Raw genomic sequence first — 13,324 nt, 5'->3', positions numbered from 1 at the left:
CAATACTGGAGTAGATTGGACACATGTAGCACAATTTATTTTTATAAAGGGAAATTCTGTTTTTACATTGTACTTGCAATGTAAATTTACATTATGGGTACATAAAAAATGGCAAATATTATATAAATATATTTAGTATTATCTTACCACTAAATATATTTATTTTACATAGTAATAAAAATAATCATTATATTTAAATTTTATATATATTTTTATTGTAATCTCGAAACATTACACCAGTATTAACAATGACCATAATATATCATTCCCATGACTTAACCGAAATGGCATGTGATATAGTATTGACACCCTTAGTTTTTATGTGTTTTTCTAATGTCCTGTGAATCTACGGTATTGACACCTTTAGTTTTCTATGTGTGTTTTTATTGTGGTTTTGTGATTGTGAGTCTTTATCTCGGAGAAGGCTATTTTTGGCATTTTTTCTACATGTGAGTTGAGGATGGTGAGATGAGAAGGAGATATATGTAAGTAGTGAGAGTAAAGTCATATTTTATATATATATATATATACACACACACACAAAGAGAGAGAGAGAGAGAGAGAGAGATTCAATAAAAAAAGTGTATTGGCAATACAATGATTCAATAAAAAATAAATAAATAAAGTATGTTCTATTAGTGCATTCTAAATGGATAGTGTCGATAGTGGAACAATAATGTGTATATGGTTGTATAATTATTTGATGATTGCATCTTATTGTATTATGAACAATGGTTTTGTGTTTTTGTTTTTATTGCTAGTTTGTTAATACTAAATAAATGCTTATTTGGTGTGTGTGTGTGTGTGTTGCTTATACTTCTACCCCTAGCTTTAAATCCTAGTTTCATCCCTACCCCCTCTCACATGAGGGGCCCCTTATGTGAGAGGGGCGAGCATTGCTCCCAGAGTATCTAATAAATTTCCTCACTTGCACCTATAGATGTAGTTGGATATCAATTTTAAAAGAGGGAAAATTGATAAACCCAGCAAACCACACGGTTTTAAGTCAATTGTAAACAAAGCCAAACTTTTTTGTGGGTTTTTTTTTTTTTTTTTTTGGTTGTTGCTTCAAGCTAGAAAATTCTTTACCTACTATTACGAACACTCGTATTAGTATGTGAATAATAGAAAAATCGAATATTGCTCCCAGAGTATCTAATAAATTTCCTCACTTGCACCTATAGATGTAGTTGGATATCAATTTTAAAAGAGGGAAAATTGATAAACCCAACAAACCACACGGTTTTAAGTCAACTGTAAACAAAGCCAAACTTTTTTTGTGGGTTTTTTTTTGGTCGTTGTTTCAAGCTAGAAAAATCTTTACCTACTATTAAGAACACTCGTATTAGTATGTGTATAATAGAAAAATCTTTACACTTGTACTATTCATTTTGCATTCACCTTTTTTATTCTTTCTTTACGTATTTGGAACATAAAGGAAGAGAGTAAATAGTAGTTGTGGTATGTGAAGAAAAAAAAACAATTAAGAAAAATTGATATTTTAATAAAATGTAGTATAAAATAGATAGTATGATGTTTAGCGTTTTGAAAAGTTAGTATGTAAAATAAAAAAAGTAAGTTATACTAAAATAACGAGGAATTTTGCACAAATCTATATATTCTTTCATTTGGTGGTATATTTTGTGAGTTTCTCATCACATGTATTCTCTCCCCCTTTTGTAGTTTTTGTTTGAATTAATTCTTAGATATTTTAGAAGTGAGAATTTGGTAATTTAATTTATTTGAATTTAATTTTTAAAAATAAAAATGAGAGAAAATATAAATAATTTAATGATATGGAGGATGTGGCTAAATATAAATGTTGAATAAAATAAGATGAGAAGAAAAAAAAAAGGTAAAAATAAAAGATATAACAATAAACACCAAATTATCCAAATTATGCTATGAAATAAAATAATATTATATTCTTATATACTATTTTTAATTATTTATAATGCAATAGGATAACATTTAACAATCAGAGAGAACAAAAAAAAATTCTTGTATACTATTTTAAATTCTTTATAATGCAATAGGATAACATTTAATAAAAGTAGAGAACAATTGTAATATTTGAATATGCCTATCAATTATTTGAGTAATATCAATTGCAAATTTGTGATGAGATTTGATTAACATGACAATCTCCTTAAGAAAATGAGAAATTTAAATAATTAATTTGAAACTCAAAAAAATTTAGTTGTAGAAATGAAAAAGGAAAACATAACACACTATAACAAAAGTTTGAAGAATATAATCACTTGAAAAAAGAACAATATATCTTCTAAAAAAAAGAATAACGTCAATTAAACACACCCAATTTTTTTCAAAAAAATTCAAATTAGCTTCAGTAAATTTTAGAGGATTAATCATACACTAGTCTCGTTACATGTGCTCTGTATGTGCGATGAGGCTCTTTTTTTTTTTTTTTTTTTAAACACAAGAATGAATTTTTAAGAAATTAAAATTTAGGATTTGAAATGGAGTAAACTGCTAGGTTTGGTGTGTGCTAGTTTTTAGGCAAAAAATTGTATTAAACTTGGGTTAGATATATTTAAATAAAGAGTGTACTAATTTTTAGGAAAAAAAGTTTCTATGATAGTTTTTTTTTTTTTTTTTTGAATTTGTTGAATTAAAATTTTTTAACCGTATTTTTATTTTTTAAGAATAATATTATCTAATTAGATATTTTTTGTTTTTGAATTTGTTGAATTACAATTTTAACCCTATTTTTTTTTTTTTTTTAAGAATGATGATTATCTAATTAGATTAGGGGCATTTTTAATATTTTATGAAGTCATAACCAACTTTCTAAATCTTCTTAATATATAAAGATTATACAACATTACAAAGTAATTATATATTCTCGCGCATAATGTGAGTCTACGACTAGTTTATATGAATCCTAAGTTGATTGATTGGTTGTATAATTTAAGTCTGCCCATTTACGGGCTTCCATTGATAGGTAACAAAGGTTTTTTTTTTTTTTTTTTTTTTTTTTTCATATAAAAAAAAGTTTTTTGTTTTTTTTGTTTGTTTTTGAAAATTTCAAACTATTTATTTCAAGGAAGTGAATAATTGACCATGGACTTTGGTAGCCAGTTGCGTTTCACTCCACCCCACATTTCTAAATTTTTAATATGAACCACAGCCATCTTACTATGTCAAGCTTGACAACACCCACAGCCAACTAAGGAATCAATATTCAGCACAGTTTATCTGCTCAACCCAACTAAGGGTTGTAAGGTTTCAAGCTAGATGGAACTCCTTTTCCTTTAATATTTGATTTGATACAACATTGCTTCCTCTGCCCAGTCCTCCAATGGCTAACATAGGAGCATATCTTCTCTTGATTTACTGTTTCACATGGTTCATGGTCATGGAGCTTGCCTATTCCGAAAGTAATACATTAGTACAAGGCCAATAGCTCAAAGATGCTCACTATTTGGCTTCTGCTTCAGGGAACTACATGTTAGGATTCTTAAGTGGCAGTGGAAGAAAACGTTATGTTAGGATTCTTAAGTGGCAGTGGAAGAAAACGTTATGTAGGAATATGGCATAAACAAGCGGATGCAGGAAATGCCAGAACATATTTGAACCTATGTCGGTTGCAAAATATAGAATGAACCGCCACGCAAGAAGCATATGGAATGAAGAAGATAATGAAGGGTATTTGAGAGATGAGAAGCCAGTGTAGGTCGCAAATCGAAACACCCCAATCTTGGACAATTCTGGAATTCTTACTGTAAGGTTGAATTTAATCAACCATCTTGTTGGCTTTATTCCGTGCCAAATTTGCTTGTATTTCAGCAATTAGTAACCCTGTATTTAGGTGGGATTATTGTAAGGGTAGTGAGTGAGATAGTGTGATGAAATGCTCAAGAGTGTGCAAGAAAACAAAGACTCGCGACTGGATCTCACGAGTGACTCGCGGTTGCAAGCCGCCAGAAGATGCACACATGCCAGGCATGCCAGAAGTTGAAGTGTCATGCTAGCTAGAGCACTACAGGACAAAATAGGACAATTGGCCATTCAATTATCTCGTGGCTGGAACTCGCGACTCAGTCAAGCCGCGAGGCCAAGTCGCGAGCCAGCCCTGTTTTGAAACAACCTGACTCTTCACATTCCATTCTCACCCCAATATAAATACCCCTTATATCCACGAAAGAAAGAGAGTTTTGAGAGAGAATTTTGAGAGAGAAACCCTAGAGTAAAACAAGATTGATTCATCGACAATCTTCACATAAGAGACTCTTCAAATTCCTCAACTCTCTTCCTTTCCATTGTTAAATCCTTGAGAAGCTTTTTACCAAAACCTTTTTTCTCACCATATCCATTACTGTGAGAGGGCTGTTTGGTGTTCTGAGAAGCAGTTAGGAAGGAGCCAATTTACATTGGTTGTTGCTATGGTCAAGTAGCGGAATCCTGGAAGCTAGAAAAGAAATAGGTTTGGCGCAACCTCGTTGGAGTAAGAAGCTTAGAGGGTTTAGATACACTGGGTAGATTAGGCTTGGAGGGTCTATTACTGTTCATGTATCCCAACTACATTTTCTAGTGGATTACTTACCACTTGGAGGGCGGCAGAGAGGTTTTACGCCGAGGGCTTTGGTTTCTTCTTCGATAACACATCGTGTGTTGTCCTTGTGTTTGCATCTTCCTTCCCTTTATCTTTGCCTTTTATTCTCTGCTCTGGATGTGTTTTAAATTAGCTTAGATTGTTTACCAATTATGTGTATAGCTTATGTTCATTTTCTGCACACTAGTTGTTTGTCATAAAGTTTGAATTGGTTATTTTGTAATTGGGGGTCTAAACGTTCAAGGGTGTTTTATACACTATTTGAACTTTCATTTGGTATCAGAGCGGGTACACTTTTAGTGGTTTCATTACCATAGTGTGATCCTTGACCCCCTATTGAGATAGATCGACCTTAATCCCTAAATGCACCTACATATTTTGATGGTAGTAATTATGCTTTTTGGAAGGTTCGCATGAGAGCATTTTTATGTTCCATTGATGAATCAGTTTGGGATGTTGTTGATATAGGTTGGACCAGGCCTGAGGAAGCCAAATCCACATGGGATAAGACAACACTCGCCGCATCTAATGCTAACAGTAAAGCACTTAATGCAATTTTCTGTGGTGTGTCTCCAGATGAGTTTCACAGGATTTCTCACATTACCATTGCCAAAGAAGCATGAGAGATATTGAAGACCACCTACAAAGGCACGAAGAAAGTGAAAAACACCAAGCTGCAAATGCTAACCACTCAGTTTGAGGAGCTAAAAATGAGTGAGGATGAGTCCTTTGACTCTTTCTATATCAAGCTGAATGAGGTGGTTGTCAGCAAGTTTAATTTGGGAGAGAAAACAGAGGATTCTAAAATAGTAAGGAAGATCCTTCGATCATTGCCAGAAAGCTTTCGTGCCAAAGTGACAGCGATTAAAGAGAGTAAAGACCTTGATGACATCAAAGTCCAAGAGCTGGTTGGTTCACTTCAGACTTCTGAAATGTCACTGCCCAATCAACAGAAGAGCAAATCTCTTGCTCTTAAGACTATTAATGAAAAGTTGGAAGTCCATGACTCATCAAATAAAGATGTGGTTGACAAAGATGTTGCATACTTTGTGAAAAATTTCTGAAAATTCTTGAAATTCAAGAATAATGGTAAATTTGGTGATAAAGGGAAATTCCAAAGTTCAAGAAGGGAGAAAAGGGAATTCAAAAAGAAAGATGGAAAAGAATCCCATTCTACACAAGGTGTCACTTGTTTTGAATGCAACAGGCATGGACACTTTAAGAAAGAATGTTCGAATTATTTGAAATCGAAAGGCAAGGTGTATGCCATGACACTAAGTGACTCGGATTCTTCCAACTCAGATTCTGAGGAAAGCTGTGACAGAGAAGGGAATTATTCAGCTTTTATGACTATTGCCCATGTTGAGTCTTCAGACGAGTCGAATTCGCTTGTACGAGAACTTGGAGAACATAGTGATGAAGAATCACTGGGAGTTGTTGAAGAATCAGATGCTAAAGAAGATGAAGGCACAACCAATCTTCAAGAAAATTATAACTCACTCCTAGAGAAGTCAGGTCAGTACACAAGGGTGGCCAAGGCAGCTGTGAGAAAGATGAAGAAGGCAGAGGAGGACTATAAAAGTCTCCTAATTCGCTATAAGGATGTCAAATGTGAGATAAAAACACTGAATGGTGAGCTGTTAGAAGCCTACACAAAAGTGAGATTTCTTGAGCGAGAGGTTGTGCAAGCAAATGCTAAGATAGAGAGGGTCACCACTAAGAAGCTAAATGATGTTATTTCATCTCAAAAGAACTTTTTAGACAAATCTGGATTGGGATATACCGGAGGGAGTAGCTCATCTGGAAATATCACTAAAGAAGTGAAGTTTATAAAGGCCAAAGAGTCAGTTGAAGTTGGCCCTACTGTTGAGAAGCCCAAGATAGAGAAGAAGAGGAATGTGGAGAACCAACAGATGGTAAACAACCCCAGTAATCAATCTGTGGGCAAGTCTGAATCCCGAGCCAAGTCTTGTCCACTATCACAAAGAGGTCCTAGATCGAACTATGTGTGTCATCATTGCGGACTTCAAGGGCATACTCGGCCAAATTGTCAAAAGTTGAGAGCAATGAATAATGCAACTGCTTCAAGGTCACGAGGACCTAGAAATGACAGGAAAAATTGGGCTAGTGAACCATCGAGAGATCAAAGTGATGATCCCGGAATGATGGACATGATGAAGATGACTGGTGCTTTCACCAACTGCTTGAAAAGTTTCACACAAAGGTTTGAAAGCCCTAACTTTCATATCCAATCCTATAAGGAAATCACCCCAAACGCAAGTGACGTGTGGGTGAAAAATGGTACTCATGCATAAGCATTACAACATGTTCATGCATCAATACTTCCTATGCTTTGTGACTTTGTTTGGCTGTTTGCTTACTTATTGTGTGGGTTGAAATTTGTTTGTTTGTTTTTGCATTCTATCATTTATTTCTTTTTGTTGATTTTGATCAATTTTTTTCTTCTTTTGTGTCAAAAATCCAAAAACCACATAAAAAATAGAAAATCAAAAAGTTTGATCGACATTGTTGAGTTTTTGTCTCAAAACTTGTTTTGCCTTGTATCTTTATGCATTTACGAGCATAACTTGTTCCTTTGCACTCTTATCACTGTGGAAGAAATCTTGAAATCTATGTGATTGTTGTAAATAGATCTTCAAACTTGTCATGAATGATTAGTGAATGGTTATGTTGATCTTGAGACATGCATAGACTTGTGCGTATATATCTTCCCACTCTTTATTTTTGTTTATGCTAAAAAGAGCTCACTAAATGTAAATCTCCAAATGAAAAGAGATATTGAGCTGCAAAAGCCTGTCGCACATACTAGTATTCGACTAGGAAAAAGGGAAAGTGATCAAAAATTAAAGTGAATGATTATTCAAAAAGCCAAAGGCTATCTCATCAAGGTGAAATATCAAATATCACTCTCATAATAAGAGGTGATTGTCTCAAAAGGATCAAAAAGATCAAATGTTATGATTGAAAGTGGAGTCAAATGTAAAGCTCCAAATTATGTAAGCAAGTCTTGTGGGAGGTCATATATGCATACTTCTATAATTGAGATGAGTCACATGATCTAGTGCTAATTGTGTATGCCTTGGTTGAATTGATCATTAAAGCTTCACATTAGACTAAGGACTATCTCATTGTTGATACCCACACACAACACACAAGTTTATGTTCAATGAATGTCATATTCATTTATGTGATTGTACTTGATAAAATGTGTTTTCACATGCTCAATCTTTATTGATTCAAACGTAAAAAGATTTTTGAGTGTTTTAGTTGTTTTTTTGGAAAGTATTTTGTTCTTCAAAAACTGAAAATTTCAAAAAACCAGTGTTGCCCTGCTTTGGCGACTCAGTCGTGGGTCAGTCAAGACACATGCCACAGTCGCAAGATCGCAGGTCAGTTTTGGTGACTTGTTTGCGAGTGGAAGGTCCAGTCGCGAGGGGTACATAGAGATTTTCGCGGCTCAGCTTGCGATTCTCTTGCAAGTGAGACTTTTAGTCGCGAAAAACACTTAGAAAATTTTTCAAATCTTTTGGCTTAAAGTGTTTTGGTGGGTATATCTAGCGACTTATCTCAGCCGCAAAAAATGCGTGTTTTGCACAATGAGGCAGTTTTTAAAATCTTTTTCAATTTTCCCTCGAACTTTTTGCAACTATTCACTTTCTCTCTCAACTGGTACTTACCCAAACACTCCGTGTCTCTACAAACTCCATTTTTGCTTCATTTCAACTCAAAATCTTCAAGAAAAAGGTATGGGTTCTCATTCTCTCACTCATTATTTCTTGTTTTTAAGCTTTTCCCTCTTGATTATATGTGTTGTTTTTCTGATTTGCTTTGGGTTGGTGATTCGGTGTTAAGCTTTGTCCATGTATGGCGTGCTGAGGATCTAGGTTTATATGAACTTGTTTAGGTTGCTAGATTTGTTCATTAATATTTGTCTTCTTTATGCTTAGGGTTTGTTGATTGACTTATACCCATTTCGTTTGAACCCACCTTATTTAGTTGATTCAAAATGATTGTGTTGTGTTTGTTGGGTTATATTGATTTGATTCTGAGTTAGTATATCTAGTGTATGCATCTGTCTTGTGTACTTTGTGTCATCTCATACTCATCAAAATGTATGTTTCATTAACATATGTTTGTCCTTTGGGTGATGTTATACTCTGCAGCATTAGAACTCTGTTAAAAAATGTTGGTTGTTCTTGTGTATGTTTGTCCTTTGGGCTTATTGCTCTACACTTATCTCTTTATGACACTAACAGAGTATTGATTTGTTTTACATATGTACTGTACTTTGTTGTTGTGGCCTTTTCTAAATGTCTACAGATGGCTCCCTCATCCCCAAAGAAGAAAACACCTGCCAAGAAAGCAGATAAGAGAATGAAAATGGACCTTAATCTGTTTAGGTCTGTTTCTCATTTTGAGAGATACAAGAATTTTTTCTTAAAGGTAGGAATCATACAAGAAAGGTTTGTGGATTTGGAGGATTTGGGACACACCTTTATCCCTAGTTGTTTTGAGGGGAAAGGATGGGACAAGCTGCTGAGTGATTTACTAATTGTGTTTGAACCCCTGATTAGGGAGTTTTACTCCAATGCTGTGATAAGGGAAGAAGAGCTAAGCTGCTGGGTTAAAGGAACAGAATTTACCTTAGATGCACATGACATTGATGATGTGCTAGGTCTTGAGGGGTTAGAAGATCATGAGTTCATCAACTATAAGGATAAGATGCTTTCTATAGAAACTGTACAGCAGAGGATTGATGGACAGACTGAAGGGAAATGCCTTAATACCATAGCATTTCCAATGGACATGAGGTGTCTCACTATTATCATGATGTTCAACCAATATCCTATAAAGAAGTTGACTAGAATTAACAATGTCAATGCTATTTTTCTGATGGAGCTCAAGGAAAAGGCATTCATTGATATTAGCTCCCACATATTTGATACAATTGTGGATGAGACTAGAACCACTTCTAGGCCTAAACTGATCTTCCCTAGTCTGCTTATGAGGATTTTCAGAAAGAAGGGTGTTGCAATCCCTCGAGACATCAGTCCCATGTCTACACCTTCAGCAATTAACAAGCAAACCTTTAAGAGGATAAGTGTTCGTCTTCCAAGTGAAAAAGATGAAGGTGATGAAGGAGAGGGTGTCCCAATGGAGACTGAGGCAGAGGCAGTAGGTCAGGCATCAACTTCAACACCCAGAAGAAGTGGCAAGAGGACTAGAGCATCAACTTCTTCAGATATACCTCCAGATGCATTTCAGGTCATTCTAGAAAGACTTGATAGAATCAGGGAGGTCTAGACCGAGCAGTCTAAGAAGATAGCAGCCATGCAGGACCAGCTTGATGTTCTATCAGCAAAATTTGCCAGCTTCACCACACATCATGGGTAGTGACCCTTTGGCCATTCCAGTCAAAAAGGGGGAGATAAAAGTTTTTTTTTTTTTTTTTTTGGAGCAGCCCTTGAGGGGGAGCAGTCGAAAACTGTGTTTATCTTGTTTACTTGGTTAATGTTTATGGTTATAGTAGTATGGTTTGGATAATTGTTGTTATTATGGGTTTGATACACTGTGGTTATGGTTTATGTTTGGTTTAAACCCAAACTCATAACTCTTGGATGTTTTTGAAACTTGGTTTACTTTTTATATATATATTTTTGATGTTTTTCAATATATAATGTGGTTTGTACCCATGTTGCTTTTGTAAGCTTTTAGGGTTTGTTTTCTTTATCTGTAGGCTTTATGGTATGTATCATGCTTTATGCAGCTTTTATATTTTGTTAAATCAGTACTTCTAACTAAATGTCATGCATTTTCTTGTTAAGTACTGTCACTCTTGTGCCCTTGTAGGATTGTTTCTAGATGCATATACTTAATGTATTATGCATTAGTTGAGTGTTGGGCATGCAAGTGACTTGCATTGAGCTTGTTAGCTTGTTTGTCCAAGTGTTCATTCTAAGTGTGAATGAGCATTGTGATCACTACCTTGTAGTGATTATTTGTTGGATCAAGCCATGATTTGTTTTTTAACTCCATCTTTGCTTGATCACATATTGCCTGCTTCATATGCATTTCATTCTTTTCTGCATACAATGATCATGGTGTATTGTTGTGTTTCAGAAGATTCATGTTCATATGATTCAAGAGCTTCACAGTTTCTAGAGTTAGGTGTGAGTAAGTTTTGTTTAACTGTTCCCAACTCACATGTTAAGTCTAGAGTCTGTTTTAGGGTTTTGTCACGGAATAGCCAAAGGGGGAGATTGTAAGGTTGAATTTAATCAACCATCTTGTTGATTTTATTCCGTGCCAAATTTGCTTGTATTTCAGCAATTAGTAACTCTGTATTTAGGTGGGATTGTTGTAAGGTGGGATTGTTGTAAGGGTAATGAGTGAGATAGTGTGATGAAATGCTCAAGAGTGTGCAAGAAAACAGAGACTTGCGACTAGATCTCGTGGGTAACTTGTGGCTACAAGCCCCAGAAGATGCACACGTGCCAGGTATGCCAGAAGTTGAAGCGTCATGCTAGTTAGAGCACTACAGGACAAAATAGGACAATTGGCCATTTAGTTATCTCACGGCTGGAACTCGCGACTCAGTCAAGCCGTGAGGCCAAGCTGCAAGCCAGTCCTGTTTTGAAAAAACCTGACTCTTCACATTCCATTCTCACCCCAATATAAATACCCCTTATACTCACGAAAGAAAGAGAGCTTCTAGAGAGAATTTTGAGAGAGAAACCCTAGAGTAAAATAAGACTGATTCATCCATAATCTTCACATAAGAGACTCTTTAAATTCCTCAACTTTCTTCCTCTCCATTGTTAAATCCTTAAGAGGTCTTTTACCAAAACCTTTTTCTCACCATATCCATTACTGTGAAAGGGCTGTTTGGTGTTCTAGGAAACAGTTAGGAAGGAACCAATTTACATTGGTTGATGCTATGGTCAAGTAGCGGAATCCGGGAAGTTAGAAAAGAAATAGATTCGGTGCAACCTCGTTGGAGCAAGAAGCTTGTAGGGCTTAGATACACTGGGTAGATTAGGCTTGGAGAGTCTATTGCTGTTCATGTATCCCAACTACATTTTCTGGTGGATTACTTACCGCTTGGAGGGCGGCGAAGAGATTTTACGCTGAGGGCTTCGGTTTCCTCTTCGATAACATATCGTGTGTTGTCCTTGTATTTGCATCTTCCTTTCCTTTATCTTTACCTTTTATTCTCTGCTGTGGATGTGTTTTTAATTGGCTTAGATTGTTTACCAATTCTGTGTATAGCTTATGTTCATTTTCCGCACACTAGTTGTTTGTCATAAAGCTTGAATTGATTATTTTGTAATTAGGGGTCTAAACGTTCAAGGGTATTTTATACACTATTTGAACTTTCACTTACAATCAGTAATGATGGCCACTTGAAAATCTTACACAATGGTGGAGTCGAAATTGTACCATTTTCGGTTCCATTAGTGAGCAATGCAAGTGCTACTCTGCTGGATTTGGGCAATTTTGTCATACACAAGCTAAATTCAAATGGATCTATAAAGCAGGTTGTTGGTAATTGCATGTCTTGTCAATTTATTCAAATTTCTTAAACAATTAATTAGATTTTACAAGAGTTCCATGGAAAGTTAGGAAACTTTGGTTTCTTCAATTTTTAAGTGAGGACCTTCCCACCTAGCCTTATCATAAGCAAGTTTTCATGTTTATTTTTATTCTCTTTGTTGTCATCAGCTTTGAATTGTAAGCAGCTGAATTTACTGTCTTTTTTGTTAAGTTCAAGCTGGTAATTTTTGGTACTATATATGTTCATCCATCCGTGCATTATTTTCTTACACGGTTTTGTGGCAAAGCTATGACTATCCAACTGATACACTTCTGCTAGGGATGAAAATTGGAATTAATCATCATTGGTCTCTAACATCATGGTCAAGTGAGGGAGATCCTGCCTCAGGCTCTTTCAAACTAGGGATGGACCCCAACAATACAAACCAATTGATCATCTGGTGGCAAGGAGAAATCTACTGGGTTAGTGGCCTTTGACAAAATTCTAGTTTCAACTTGCCACGTGTGTTATCAAATGATGCGTACTACCATTTTAGCTACCAATCAGAAGAGAAAGAAAAGTACTTCGAGTATTTTGTATATAAAGATGTCATCTCATTCCAAAGGTTGTCATTAGGTACATCGGGGGCACTCTGGGGTATGACTACGAATGCGAACAACCATCCTTCCGTGATGGGTGCTTTGGGCGAAAGTATGAATAGTGTTTTGCGGGCGAAGTGTTCACAGCTAGAAAAGGCATCATGTTGCAGAGTGGATTCAAGTTCAACGAAGGGGATAAACTTACTTTAAATGACTGTAAGGCCATGTGCATGAACTATTGTTCTTTTGATGCCTATGCTTCAACAAATGATGATGAGACTGGCTGCGAGATTTGGGGCTATTACTGGCAAAATTTGGTGAAGAAAAATTCAGATGATTACCGATATATATACGTCCGCCATTCACCTTTTGATTTTGAATCCAAAGGTAAGTCTGCATCATTGTCAAAGCTTATACAGGAGAAAAAGATAGTTAACAAGTAAAATGATATAAGTATAACAGCTTATATGGTAAGCTTACTTAGCGAATACAGATTTGATGCATTAGATATATTATTCTCAAAAGATAAAAGTTATGTTAGGGCCTTTGCTCTTATTAAATGCTAGTGGATATCCCGCGCAATGTGCATGTTCG

This window comes from Quercus lobata, chromosome 5 (assembly GCF_001633185.2).
Source record: "Quercus lobata isolate SW786 chromosome 5, ValleyOak3.0 Primary Assembly, whole genome shotgun sequence".
Taxonomy (NCBI): Eukaryota; Viridiplantae; Streptophyta; class Magnoliopsida; order Fagales; family Fagaceae; genus Quercus; species Quercus lobata.
This window is presented reverse-complemented; position numbering follows the sequence as displayed.